At 34.9% G+C, this 14659-nt stretch overlaps 1 protein-coding gene across 2 annotated transcripts in view; it reads right to left on the bottom strand.

Moving 5' to 3' along the window:
- Nucleotides 1-14659, bottom strand: part of Rab3-GAP (Rab3 GTPase activating protein) — a 732105-nt gene that overhangs the window by 275910 nt on the left and 441536 nt on the right. The gene's annotated exons all lie outside the window — the stretch shown is intronic.

Genomic DNA, 14659 nt, shown 5'->3' with positions numbered 1-14659 from the left:
CTATAGCAGCAACCAACAGTACATTTTGTTGTACTGGCCTTTATCTCACACCAGACAGACTCAATTGAACCATTTCACTCAGATCTACAATCTTTCTTAACTTCTATTTTCGTTGGTTGAAGTTCTTCGGCTATCATTAATAATATCCCCCCCCCACCTTCTTCTGGACCCTTCCACCTGGGGGGGGGGGGGTCCAGAAGAAGGTGTAGATGATATGCATCAGAGGATTAGCACAATGGGTGCAGAACAAGCAATTATCATGGCAGACTTCAATTTTGGGATATAGATTGGAAGGAGGAAAGGACACATGGCAAAATGGAAATGGAATTTATATAGTTACTAAGAGATGATTACCTGAAATAGCACATTATGGATGATACAAGGGATTTGAGTGTTAGATCTTGTAATAGCAACAGAAGATCTATCTATAAATACAATAGCAACTCTGCCTCAAATTGGGGAAAGTGACCATGTAGTCTTGTCTTGGGAGGTTGCTCAACATGAGGAATTTTCAGTCAAGGAGGGGGGGGGGTACGTGGAACTACAAAACTGGTGATTATGACACACTTAGGAGGCAACTTGAAGCAGAGCCATGGCATAAGAAGCAACATGGAATGCATGTCTAGAGTATGGGAAGAATTAGGGATTGTTGAGCGAGGCAGTATCAGATTATATACCCAGGGTCAGGAGGATAAACCGAATAGGATGGAAAAGTAGCAATATATAAAGCAAGAGCTACAAAAAAGCATTGTGGAAGAAACATAAACAAAAAGGTGATCAGTATGCATATGAGCAATATAAAGCACAAGCAAGAAGAGTAACAAATTTGGTAAGGAAGGCTAAGAAAATTAGCTAAGCAGGCCAAAGTAAATCTAAAAATGTTTTTTTGCCACATAGCAAGTGACAGAAAGAGAAGATGAGAATAACATCCAGGTGATAACTTTGCAGTTACTGCAAAGTGACAGAGAGACTCATGTGGGAATTCAGGTAAATGGAGGTACTCGGTATATTGAAAAATATCAATGTAAATACCGCAGTGGGCCTGGACAGTATGTCAGCTCGTATGCTATGAGAATATGAGTGAACTGGCAATGCTTCTAACAAAGTGGTTTAATCTAAGTCACAGCTCTGGCAAGGTTCCAAGGGAGTGGAAAGAGGATAAGATAGTTCCACTACATAAAGGTGTCTCCAAGACAGAAGGAGCAAATTAAAGACCAATTAGTATCTCTGGAGTGGTGGTTAAAGTATTGGAAAAATTATTAAAAGTAAAATTCAGGAGTGGGTGGAAGGAATATGATGCTCTATAGGGGGCAGCATAGCCTTGTAAAAGGCAGGTCCTGCCTCAGTAATTTATTCACATTTTATAATAAGACAGCTGAAACTGGATAAAAGAAATGGTTATACCATGATACTGCTTGATCCTTTCCTTCATGGTTACACGGTGATTAGAATTCATTGTAAAAATTATGGAAACAACTACCGTGTTAGAGAAAAAAAACTTCAGTTTAATATGAACCAAAATAATTATAATGTCTCGACCTTCACATTAAGGTCATCATCTGAAGTATACACAAACATACTACATGGTATGCTAAAGTTAGTACTACAATCTACATGGTATGCTAAAGTTACATTGATTTGGTCAATTGTTAAAACTACTGGCCTGATCTCTGGTGAAAAAAAAAACCTTACTACATCAATGCTATAGAGTCCTGTTGTTATTATTATTATCTATTTGGTTATAAAAATAAATTAAATTAAGCCAGAGAGCAACATGTTCACATTACTAAATCACTTAAGGAATTGAACAATGTAGATACCAATATAAATTAAATTATACTTTAATAAATATTTCTGATATTTCAGCAACGTCACGTTGCCATCTTCAAAAGGAACTTACAAAAAAAAGGACACGTGCATGTAGGCACTACTTCTCAGTTACTGTGTTGTCTAATGAAGAGATGAAGCTATTGTTCTCCTAAAAGTCCTGATGGTGCCCTCTAGCAGGCTAAGTAGGTGTTCTTGGCCATTGGGCTGAAGGTCTGCTGCTGATGTAAGTCTCCCAAATTTGGGCAGTCGCATACAACCAAATTTGTTGAGGTTTGGAGAGTTTCTTAGGACTGAGGCTGATTCCATAAATAGTCTTTCGAATTTGTATTTGCTACGGTGTATTACTGTAGCTTTCTTCCACCGTATTTTGTGGCATGTATCCAGAGCATGGTCTGCAAGACCAGAATGGGTGTACTTGTGAAACCGGATGTAGTCCTTGTGTTCAGAAATTCTGATATTCGCTGTCCTGCCTGTTTGGCCAAAGTAAGACAGTTTACAACTGCAAGGGACCTGGTGTATACCAGGTAGGTCTAGGGGAAGTGGTTGGTCTTTAGTGGAGCGGATAAGGGATGCCAATTTTCCGTAAGACCTGTAACAGGAAAAGGTTCCTTTTGAAGATGGCAATGTGATGTTGTCGAAATATCGGAAATATTTATTAAAGTATAATTTAATTTATATTCGTATCTACGTTGTTCAATTCCTTAAGTGATTTAGTAACGCATAACCAACATATAAGCTTGTCTACGAGAATCAACATGTTCACATAAGGTTACTCATAAAAGTATACATATAAATTAAACCAAATAGTATGGATGGTGGCAAATAAAAGTTAAAATAATTGCTTAGAGTCCTAAAGTCAGGGTTTGTTAGAAAACTTGAAGAACTAAGTGGGCTGAATGTGTGCCATCCAAATTCTTGGAATTTTTATGCCACGATTATTGTTATGATTAGGATGATTAATCAAAATTTCACAGGCTTCTTTATGAAAGCAAATTTCACAAGCTTCTTTATGAACACAAATTTAAAGAAGTGAAGTGCTAGAATGGTTTGAAGAACTGGCATTGAGGGCACAACAAGTTGCAGACAAGTATAACAGTAGAGAGTTACACAGTATTATAGGAAGACTTTCTGGAGAAATCATACAAAAGTATGTCCGAGTAAAGGATCACAATCGAAAAATTCTAGTGTCAACAGGAGAATAATTGGAAAGGTAGAGGCAACATTTTAGTCAAATCTCGAACAACAGCAGTGATAGAATAGAATACAAACAGAAATAAAAAAAAGGAGTAGATGATTAAAAATTGATACCAACCCATGATCTTAATTGGAGATAAAAAAAAGCTATTAAAGAAATGAAAATTAGGAAAGTGGCAGGACATGGTGGTATCATGGTAGAGGTTCTAAAACTTGACACCACAACAATCATCACAAATATGCTGTACCCACTATTCCAAGATATCTGGGGGAAAAATACATTCCCTAGGAATTGGAATACAGGAATAATAGTAAAAATACCAAAAAAAAAAAAAAGTTGATTTGGGAAACTAACAATTGGAGGGGGATAAACCTGCTCTGTCAATAGCAAAATTTTCTGCAAAATTATTCTTTCAAGAATCTTTAATATTTTTGATGAGGGCATGAGATGAGACCAGATTGGTTTTAGGCATGTATAGACCACATGCACCTTAAGAATAATAATCGAACAGTCGAGTGAATTTAATTCTCCTTTATTTGCTGTTTGTAAATTATGAAAATGCCTTCGATTCCATTGCTACAGATTGTGTGTGGAATGCACTTCAAAACAAAGGAATGTCACAGAAGATAATAAACCTCATACAGGAAGGATATAACAAATTCCAATACCAGGTGCTGCATGATGGATATTTGTCACAACCCTTTCAAACTGTATCTGGAATGCAACAAGGATGTCTGCTATTTCCCTAATTATTTATACTGGTGCTAGATCAAATTCTAGAACAGACAGCAGTGAAACATGCCAAAGGAATATCATGGAAAATAAATAACTTTGGGTGATCTAGATCAGTGGTTTCCAATCTTTTTCCACTTGTGTACCCCTTTTTAAACCCATTTCTATAAATCATACCCCTTGTTTTTAAAATAGTGGTGATTCAAACTTAACATTTATTGTTCCATAACTAATGTTTTGCATTTTGTTTACTTTACTTGTTTTTCCGCCATTACCGATTCTTTTTCGTGTACCCCTGAAAGGCCCAGAACCTATCCCCCGGGGGGGGGGGGGTTATGCGTACCACCGGTCGGGAACCGATGATCTAGATTATACAGATAACGTATGTCTACTTGCTCACAGGCATGCACATATCCAAAAAAAAAAAAAAAAAAACTAACCACATCTACCCACATTAAAAGAAGAATCACTGAAAGTCGGTTTGAAAACAAATACAAACAAAACAAAAGAAATGAGGATCAATGGGAATAACAAGGCACCAAGTACAACTGAAAATGGAAAAATCATAACTGTTTCCCATTTTACATATCTCAGAAGTGTTTTATCTGTAGATGGAGAAGCAACTAGAGATGTCGATAAGGATTCAAAAGGCAAGAAGTGCATATGCTAAACTTAGTAGAATATGGAAGAATGAAAAATATTCACACAGATACAAAATTTAAAATATTTAATGCATATATTAAATCAATTCTTTATATGGATGCAAACCATGGCTGATTTCAAAGGAAATACAAACTACAAACATTCATAATCTGATGTCTGTGGAGCATACTCCAAATTTGGCCACAAATTATTACTAACGAAGACCTCTGGAAAAGAACAAATCAGCAAAAAGTCAACCTTGAAATCAGAAAAATGAAAATTTAGATGGATTGGATATACGAGGTAGGTTCCAAAAGTTTCTGGCCTGACACACAAAATTTGTGCCAATTTTAAAATGCTGTGTGTGACAGATAGCACCATTTATGGGAAGCTAAGTGTACCAGTTTCAGCTGTCTACCTGCATCATTCAGTTGGAGACACTAGATTGACTAACATGTGGCACGCTAAGTGTCTGTAATGTTAAAAATTTAGCTCTGTGCTGTAATAAAATTTTTCACCAAAGAAGGAATTTCTCCAAGTGTTGTCAACGAACGATTGGATGGTGTTTATGGAGAAGCTTCTCCTTCATATTCTACCATGAATGAGCTAAAAGGTTTCACCTGGAAGAGAAAGCATTGAAGATAATCTAGATTATCTTCAATCCTCGTGATGGTTGACCTGTGGAATTGATGACTGAGGAAAATGTCTCTCTTGCTGAGGAGCTGCTCAATGAGATAGCTGAAGCTCAAAGAAATCTCGGCAAGGTTTGGGCTTTCTATAACATCCTTCTTTTGCATCATTCACAAGAAGCTTCACATGATGGTCAGTACAAGGTGGCTGCCCCGACTTCTCTCTTCAATTCAGGAACATCGTGTGACTTGTTCCTGGAAGTTTTTAGAGATTTGCCAAGGGAATTAGAGAGAAGTGCTGGAATTCATTATCAGTGGGGGTGAAACCATGGTAATTCATTATGATCCTCTTTCCAAAACGGAATCCATGCAGTTGTGCAAACCAGGCGAGTCACCCCTGAGAAAACTCAAGATCACTCAGTTCATCAAAAAATCATGACAACAATTTTTTGGGATTGCCGAGGAATTCTCTTGATTGATTTCAAGGAAATTCGTGTGTAGAGGCTTAAGTGCTGTGAGGACATCATGTTGGAGGCTTAATGGATTTTTTACAACACTCAAAAAGAATTAAAATAGAATTTAATACTTCCTATATTTCGTCCTAGTCACTAGGACATCTACGGGGATTACAAAAACAATTAATGTAACATGCATACACAAATCTTACAATACTAAGCCCAACCACGTGGGTGACACTAAAGTCCTATCTAGGTGAAGCGCCCTCTAAGGGCGGTAGTAGGTGGCCTGGAATGTAAGGTGGAACCTCTGGTGATGAGTGTTTCCCAAATCTTTGGAAGCTTAATGCAACCGTATTTATTAAGATTTGGTTGGTTTCTGAGAGCTGCTGCTGCTTTTAAGAAAAGTCTCTCTTTCTTGAATTTGCTGTGGTGGAGCATGGTGGTTTTCTTCCATGATACTCTGTGGGTGGTGTCCAAAACATGGTCAGCCAAGCCTGAATGGCCATAGTTGTGTTTACAGATGTAAGACTTCTGTTCCTCCAGGAGAATGGATGCTGATCTGCCTGTCTGTTCAAAGTACGCCAGCTTACAGGAAGAGGGTACTTTGTAAAACTCCAGGCAGAGAGAGAGAGAGGAGGGAGCTGATCTTTCGTAGAACGGATAAGGGTAGCAAGTTTGCGGTAGGGCTTATATGCTGTGTGTAGGTTGTACTTTTTTAGTATCTTAGCTATTTTTTTGGATGTGCCACGGATGTAGGGTATGGTGATGGCATTTTTAAAATCTTGATGATGAGAAGGACGGGGAATGGGGGAGCAACTGATTATTTTTTTGATAGTGTTCGCTGTAGCCATTGGAGAGGAAAGTGCTGTGTATGTGGTTAACATCTTAGATCTCTTTTCCTTTGCCATTAACTCTGGGTATTTCTCTTGGAAGAACAAAATCTACAAGCAGATAGAGGGAACTGCCATGGGTTCCCCCCCCTCTCACCCCCCCTTGCCAATTTCTATATGGAAGATTTCGAAAAACGAGCCATAGACTCAGCCCCACTCAAACCTTCTATCTGGCTAAGATATGTAGATGATGTGTTCTCTATTTGGCCTCATGGCCCAGACACGTTAGACTCCTTCCTCAGTCATCTCAATAGCCTACATCCAAGAATCCAGTTTACTATGGAAAAGGAAAAGAACAATTGTTTACCCTTCCTAGACACCTTAGTCACACGCCTGCCTAACGATACACTTGCCTTCACTGTATACAGAAAACCCACACACACAGGCAGATACATTCACAAACTCTCCCACCACCACCCCTCGCAACAATATGGCATCATTAAAACTCTTACCAAGAGAGCCCACAATCCTTATTCCAGTGGAACCACCCTTACCGAGCTTAACCACATACACAGAACTTTCCTCTCCAATGGCTACAGCGAACACAGTATCAAAAAAATAATCAGTACCTCCCCCATTTCCCATCCTTCTCATCAACAAGATTTTAAAAATGCCATCACCATACCCTACATCCGTGGCACATCTGAAAAAATAGCCAAGATACTAAAAAAGTACAACCTACACACAGCATATAAGCCCTACTGCAAACTTGCTACCCTTATCCGTTCTACGAAAGATCAGCTCCCTCCTCTCTCTCTGTCTGGAGTTTACAAAGTACCCTCTTCCTGTAAGCTGGCGTACTTTGGACAGACAGGCAGATCAGCATCCATTCGCCTGGAGGAACACAAGTCTTACATCTGTAAACACAACTATGGCCATTCAGGCTTGGCTGACCATGTTTTGGACACCACCCACAGAGTATCATGGAAGAAAACCACCATGCTCCACCACAGCAAATTCAAGAAAGAGAGAGGTAGAAGCAGCAGCAGCTCTCAGAAACCAACCAAATCTTAATAAATACGGTTGCATTAAGCTTCCAAAGATTTGGGAAACACTCATCACCAGAGGTTCCACCTTACATTCCAGGCCACCTACTACCGCCCTTAGAGGGCGCTTCACCTAGATAGGACTTTAGTGTCACCCACGTGGTTGGGCTTAGTATTGTAAGATTTGTGTATGCATGTTACATTAATTGTTTTTGTAATCCCCGTAGATGTCCTAGTGACTAGGACGAAATATAGGAAGTATTAAATTCTATTTTAATTCTTTTTGAGTGTTGTAAAAAATCCATTAAGCCTCCAACATGATTTCAAGGAAAGGAATACCACCATGAATGCAGAATATTATGTTTTACTCCTGCACAAACTGAGCGACGCCATAAAGGAGATGAGACAAGGAATATTGAGTCATGGCGTTGTTCACAGGCGAATAACGCTCCAGTCCTTCATGACAACGCTCCAGTCCATATGGCTGTTGTGAAGGCTGCAGTGAAAGACTGGAGCTTTCAGGAAATTGAACACCCGTCCTACATCCCAGATCTAGCACCCAGTAACTGCTACCTCTTCTCGAAACTGAAGAAAAACCCTTCAAGGAAGAAAATTTGCAGATGGCAATTAGGTAAAAGGTGCAATTTCAGGCCATTTTGCAGGCAATAGCACAGACTTTTTTCAAGGGCACAGAAATGTTAATTCAAAGATGTGAAAAGTGACTTATTTTCTTGCTATCACCTCTAAAAGTTGGTCAGGCTGTAAACTTATGAAACCACCTTCACTACATTTCAGAAAGATTATGAAGAAATATGTCATGAATGCAGGTCTGGAATGGAATCCACAAGGAAATAGAAAGCCTGGCCGTCCTAAAAATACATTGTGAAAAGAAGAGTTTTGCTGAACTAAGACCAATAGCAAGAATAAGGAACCATTGGAAAGTATTTACAGACTCCCAATGTCCCTGATGGTATCTGTGAAAGAAGAAGAAAATACTAGATGCAAACTTTGTTTGCTTATACATGGATAAAGGATTAAACAAGAATATAATTTCTTGGAATCTTTAATTTATAATCAAGTGAAAAAACTTTCAATATTAACACATTCCTTTAAAATATCTAGTTATGCACTGATATCCTCTGTTCATATATGAAGATAAACTCATAACAAAACCATGCAGAGAAAAATGTAAAACATGAATTATAACTATAATATGAACATTTTCACACTGGAAAAACAACTAAAGAAATCAGATATTTAATTAAAAGATATTCTTCTCTGTTTTTTTTTTTTTGGTATTGAACATGTAAAAAATCAGATAAGAACTTATCTGATTTTTTAATAGAAATTAATATAGACAGTATACAGTATCAAAAAAGGCATGTGCAATAGAATAAAGATGAACAATGTTGCTCATAAAATGTGTGATGATTAGATGAGATCAAGCAGTAAAGACAAATTTAAATAGAAATGATCATCTCCATTTTATTACATTTTGAGAAGTGCTTTTGTTACACTTGTCAGTTAATTTTTTTTAAATATATAAAACTAATATCATTTAAAGGCTGCTGCTCAGTTTCCTTTAATCACATATAATTTCTATAAACAATGTTATCCATCTTTATTCTATTGAACATGGTAGGTGAATTTCATCACCTGGTGTGAGATTGCTGTTCCACTTACTGAAGGGCAAAGTGGCTTGGAAAAAAGTTAAATTTTTTTCTCTAGAGCAGGATTTCTAAACTAAATAAATAAATTTTAAAAAATCTTTAGCTCTTAATACCAGTATAATATAGATTTTTAACCTTTCATGGGCAAGGGCAAAAAATCCTGTTGGGGAACATACTATTATTTGATTTTTTAAATATTGGGAAAACACTTTCAAATAATCAAAAATCACACTAGAGTGATAATATCAAAGAATAGTGTAAGAGTGATTATTGTATGCCATGTAAGATTGAATGAATGTAAAAATTAGTGACAGAATTTTTACTTAAAATTCCTTCTACCCTGTTGATCATATGGATATTTTTTTATTTGTCTTTAAGTGTAATTCTAGCTGCCGTATACAGCCACACAGATGCAATTTTTGACATCAGCAAAAGCGTAAACAATAATTCCAATTTTTTTTTTTTTTTTAATAAAGATCAATCAGACAAGTTTATTCAAGTTTTTCCAATATATTACATTGCACAATCTCATAATCGTTTTACTTGAATAAAGCACAATAAAAGAAAATTAAATTAAAGGTATTATTTTATTAATTCTTAATAAAATAATACCTTTAAAATGTTATTTTACCTACATAATATATTAAAGAAGTTAACCGTTACCATTTTTTAGTAGAAAACATCAAATTAAAACTAGAGAAATAAAAATAGTGGACGTTTTATTTATTTAGTATCAATGAGACTTCTGCTGCTGCATCACCGATGACAGATAATTTATATTAGGTTTATATTTTGTAACCTTTAGATATGCATGTGTTACTGGTTTCATCTGTAAGGCTACTTCTATTACGAGACTTAACAAAGTTCATCACCAAGAACAATGATTCACAAGAATATGTAGATGCAAAAATGGATAGTAATGCTGTTGCAAGGGTGTTTAAATATACAAAAGTTTCTGGAATAGTATTCAAAGTGTCCTTAGTACCTTGTTTTCAGCACTTCTCTCTGTTACTCCCTAATTGCTCCTTTTCAATATTTTCCAAGTCAACTATCCATATTTATCCACGAAAACATTTGCAAGTTCAATTCATCCAGTTTTATAGTGTCTGAAAACTTAATGAATTTGAAGTCTCTTCTAATTCTCTGAACTTAACAAATCATAGAGAGAGAACACTGTTCAACAGTTGACACAATGACATTTAAAAATAGCTCTTTAAGTCTGGTGGTCTGTTTTGTCATCCTTTTGGAGACCATTGATGTATTTCTTTAAGTTTGGAAAAATTAAAAATTCTAAATTTCTCACTGTCTTCATCCTTCTTAAAAACTCCTAGTTTCATTTCAAATGCCTTTATGTCATCAAACATAACATCAAGCGTTACCAGTAGTTTAAGGTTCAAGTCATTTAAATGTTTGCAAAAATCGGCAAAAACATCAGTTTACAAACCCACACGATGTCATTCATTTCTTTATAAGACATTTATTGATTAGTCAAAAAGAGATTCATCTCATCCAAGCATTCAACAAATCATTTCAGAACAAGACCTCAACTAAGTCAATGAACATTGTTGTACATTATTAGTCCTTTGTACACCAAATCCATCTCAATAGATTCTGAAATTGTCTTTTATTCAAAGCACATGCAGAAATGCAATTAACAACCTTGGTTACTGTTCGCATTTGGATACATATGTATTTAATTATTATTTAATTATTTATTACGTGTGCCAAGGATTCCCCACCCTATTCTAGATACTAGTAGAATCTATGTCTTATTAAATTTTAATAGTTAACGAATGCAGAGGTTGAATGTAATATTCCAGAAAAGCTGTAAAGTTTCTAAATTTCTAGATGGTAGTGTGAAAAGATGGAAAGTAATAGTTCATCAATTTTTTCCTGAAGGTGAGCAAATGTATGCTAAGCAAAGAAATGCATGTATGATGAACATATTAATGTTGAATGAGTTTAAAGGAGAATGATATCTCAATATTGACAGAATATAAGATACGAAAATATTGAAGTGCTGACAAATAAGAGACCTAATTTGTAAGAAAACTGTTGATAGGAGATTTTTTATTTTATCCAAACTTAATCATGATATCTCAAGTTATATTATGGAGGCCAGTAACTTCATAAAGTAATAGACAATATGATATTTTAAAACAAAAAAGGTTTGCTAAAATAATTTGAGGAAATTAATTCTGCTTTTAAGGTGTGCTTTTGATTAAAAAGCCATTACATATACTCTCTCTCTCTGACAGCAGCATATCCACCTATTTCTCTACAAGGTCTGAACACTTATTCTCCTACTGTAAACTAGAAACACGGGCAATCATGGATAAACAAATTTATATCATTAGGTAAACTGGTAAGTAAAATAACTGCTTTGAAAACTAATTCCAACAGCATTAACTTTCAAAAATGAATCATCCTTTGCAAAGCAGGATTTATGATTTATTTAGTATACACTGTATATTTTATTTGCATCACCAAATGATTATAATATTAATCAATGATGATGACTCTTATCACCAATTTGTGATATGCATTATCATGTATAGGATACAATGGTAGAACTATAAAATGAAGTTTACATCATTAATAGCTTGCTGCCAACAATTTTCTTCCAAATTAATCAGTTATTTATCAGGTCTCCAATACACTCAAATCTAATGATTTGGTTACCTAAGGCACTATTTACTGTATCTAACAATTTGCCTGACTAATCTTAGTGTTCTTGTGGGTCATTTTTTCCAGTCACACCTGTTTTGCTAACCTTTCCACTGTTCATACAACCTTAGATTTACCTTTGCTCACCAGTCTTGAATGCTATTCATGCCACCCGTTCACTGAACTAATTATTCCAAGTACTCTTATATATGCGATCTCCAGTCTTTGATCAAATGTTCTACTTCTAACATATCTCAAATCCATAAGGTAACATTAGTTTGAAGAGTATCTTGGGTACTGCTAGTTTAATGCTTTGGTTACATTTGGCGCTCACCATAACACATTTCCAACTTTAATTGCCTCTTCACTAAAAATTGTGCCTAAATATGAGAAATTATTTTATTTCTTCTACAAATTCTCCATAGAAAATGCAGTTGATGTTTTTCAAGTTCATGCTTATTTTTCAAGTTTATTTATTTATATATTTTCATACAAAATTTGTTATAGCAGTTATTCAGTGGCATTAGGGAGATCTTAAGATGTGAATTTATTAGGAGTACAACACCATTAACAATAAATAAAAAATGTTTAAATATTAACTAAAATAAAATAATATAATAAAAATAATATATAACTAAATAAATAAATATAATATCATAAATATAATTTACAGATAAAATATACAACTTGTGGTGGTTGGTAGATGCCATTGTGCTGATTGTAGTGGTGTTGTGTAGTCGGAGCATTAAGTAAGGGAGATAATAAGATGTAGTGGGGTAGTGTGTCCTCTCACAGTCCCTGGACTGTGGAGGTGTCACATTAAAAGTTATAATAATGGATTTATATAAGCATTTTTTTTTCCATAAGTCAAAACAACACAAATAAAATAAGACATGTTTAAATGTATTAATTTTTATTTATATGATTTTAATTTTTTTTTTCAGAATTGCAAATTATACATAATTCAGAAACCATTTATTTTTTCTCTCTCTCTCTCTCTCTCTCTCTCTTTGGTAGTGATGGGGAGGTTTATACATGGTGATAACAGGGGGGGGGGGGGGGTGTATATTCTGAGTGTGCAAGGTGTGTGCTGCACACCTGGGAAATTCATTAAGAAATACCTTTTTTTTTTTAATTTGAAAGAAATTTATTTATTTATTATTTATATTAGATATTTATTTGAAATAAATAGTCATGAACTGCCACAAATATCAAACCATTCAGAATGTGAATGTAAATCAGAAAAGGTGAGCAGCATTGCCGTTGCGGCATGTTGACAAGTCATATATGAAGAAAGATGCGATTCCATTTGTGGAGTCTGTGGTGAGGCATCAATGTGCATTTTTAAGAACTAAAGGTGAACACTGATTGTATTCGCACTGATTGAAATTTGCATAGGAATTAAAGGTATGTGGTTTTCAACAGCACAAGTAGCTTAGTTCTACTCGGCAGATTATCTGTAGCCAAAATGTGCAGTGTAGTTAGTTATTCCTTGTAGTTTCCTATAAGATAACTGTGTAATTTATTTAAAACTAACATTTATTTTTATCCTTCTAGCAACTTGAAACAGTGTTGAAAATATTTTACATACACTTTTTTAAACTGAGAACATGAGGTAATTAAGGACGGGAAGCCATATCTGCCTCTTCCAAATTTATGTAGGATTGAACTGATGTAACAGTTTTTTTCTTAATAAAGTAGGTTTTTATACAATTTTTTTAATGTTGCCTTACCACAGTACACCTACTGGAATACCCACTATATGCTACTGGGTGACAATGGATATCACCTGAGTCAAAAGGAAAAAAATAGCAAATGCATGTGTATGTTATATATATAAACTTTAATAATACATGTGACATGTTAGATTCCAGATCACATTTGTATAGTGAATTTTGTTGATAATGAATCACTGCCTTTTTTTATATAATAATTATATATAAAAAAATTTTTATATAGAATAATTTTTGCAAAGGAAAATTAGTTCTGAACAGATGACTGCTTAAGGAAACACACCAACAAGTTTGATTATCGATCTACACCATTAAAAATTTTCTCGTTTTGGCAATAAGATTGTCACATTTACAGATAACTGTAGTATTAACTAGTGTATTTCACTTCACTAAGAGCATTATCTTTGTTTTTAACAACAGCAGCAGCAGCATAAGGTAAGTTTAGTCTGTGGCCTATTTCAGTGTTTGACACTAGAATCACTAAATTTAACAATTTTAACCTTAGTATTGTTACGTCTCTGTATTTTCGTTTTAATATTAGAGTATGTATTTAAGTATGATCCAAACTGATCCAGTCTTCTCTATATCCTTCTACCTACATTTTATATCTTTCGCCTTAATATATAACCCGGGTTGACCCCTAGGGATATTTCCTCTTCAGAAACTGGCAAATTTATATTTTAACTGCACCAGCCAGCTTCCTATAACAAGAATATATTTCAGGCTCAAGGAAATATTCCTAGGTTTTAGGCATATACATTAATCTAAATTCACACGCGAGAATATAAATCTCGGTTCCTTGCAATCGTGACCTAAGATCTAATCCCTATTATATAATTTTCTAAACTCTTTCCAGCTATTTGGTTCAAATTTCATAAGTGGTAGGTTGACACCTCGAATTCAGGCAAGACTCAGGTTCAAATAAAAAAACATGCTTATTAATGCTAAAAGATAGGTACATTAAATCTTGTATCAAGTTATCAAAACTTCTGAATTTCTAGCTAAGTTAATGTCTTATGCTTATCTATACAAACTGTTCAATACTAATCTGACTGACTTTTTCACATAAACTGACATGCAAAATCATGTAATACAATGGATAATTTAAACAATGTTACACTCGAGTCAAGTTCCTTCATCCACATTTACTTTGGATAGACACTTCTCAAATCATTTCTCTCTTAGTTAAGTTTATTCAGTTAACAAAGGGTTTTCACTATTTCAATC

The sequence above is a fragment of the Typopeltis vanoorti genome, chromosome 10 (assembly GCF_054136105.1).
Source record: "Typopeltis vanoorti isolate ZY-2024b chromosome 10, IOZ_Tvanoo_1.0, whole genome shotgun sequence".
In the NCBI taxonomy this organism is placed as follows: domain Eukaryota; kingdom Metazoa; phylum Arthropoda; class Arachnida; order Uropygi; family Thelyphonidae; genus Typopeltis; species Typopeltis vanoorti.
The sequence above is the reverse complement of the archived record's forward strand: the minus strand, read 5'-3'. Positions and strand labels throughout refer to the sequence as shown.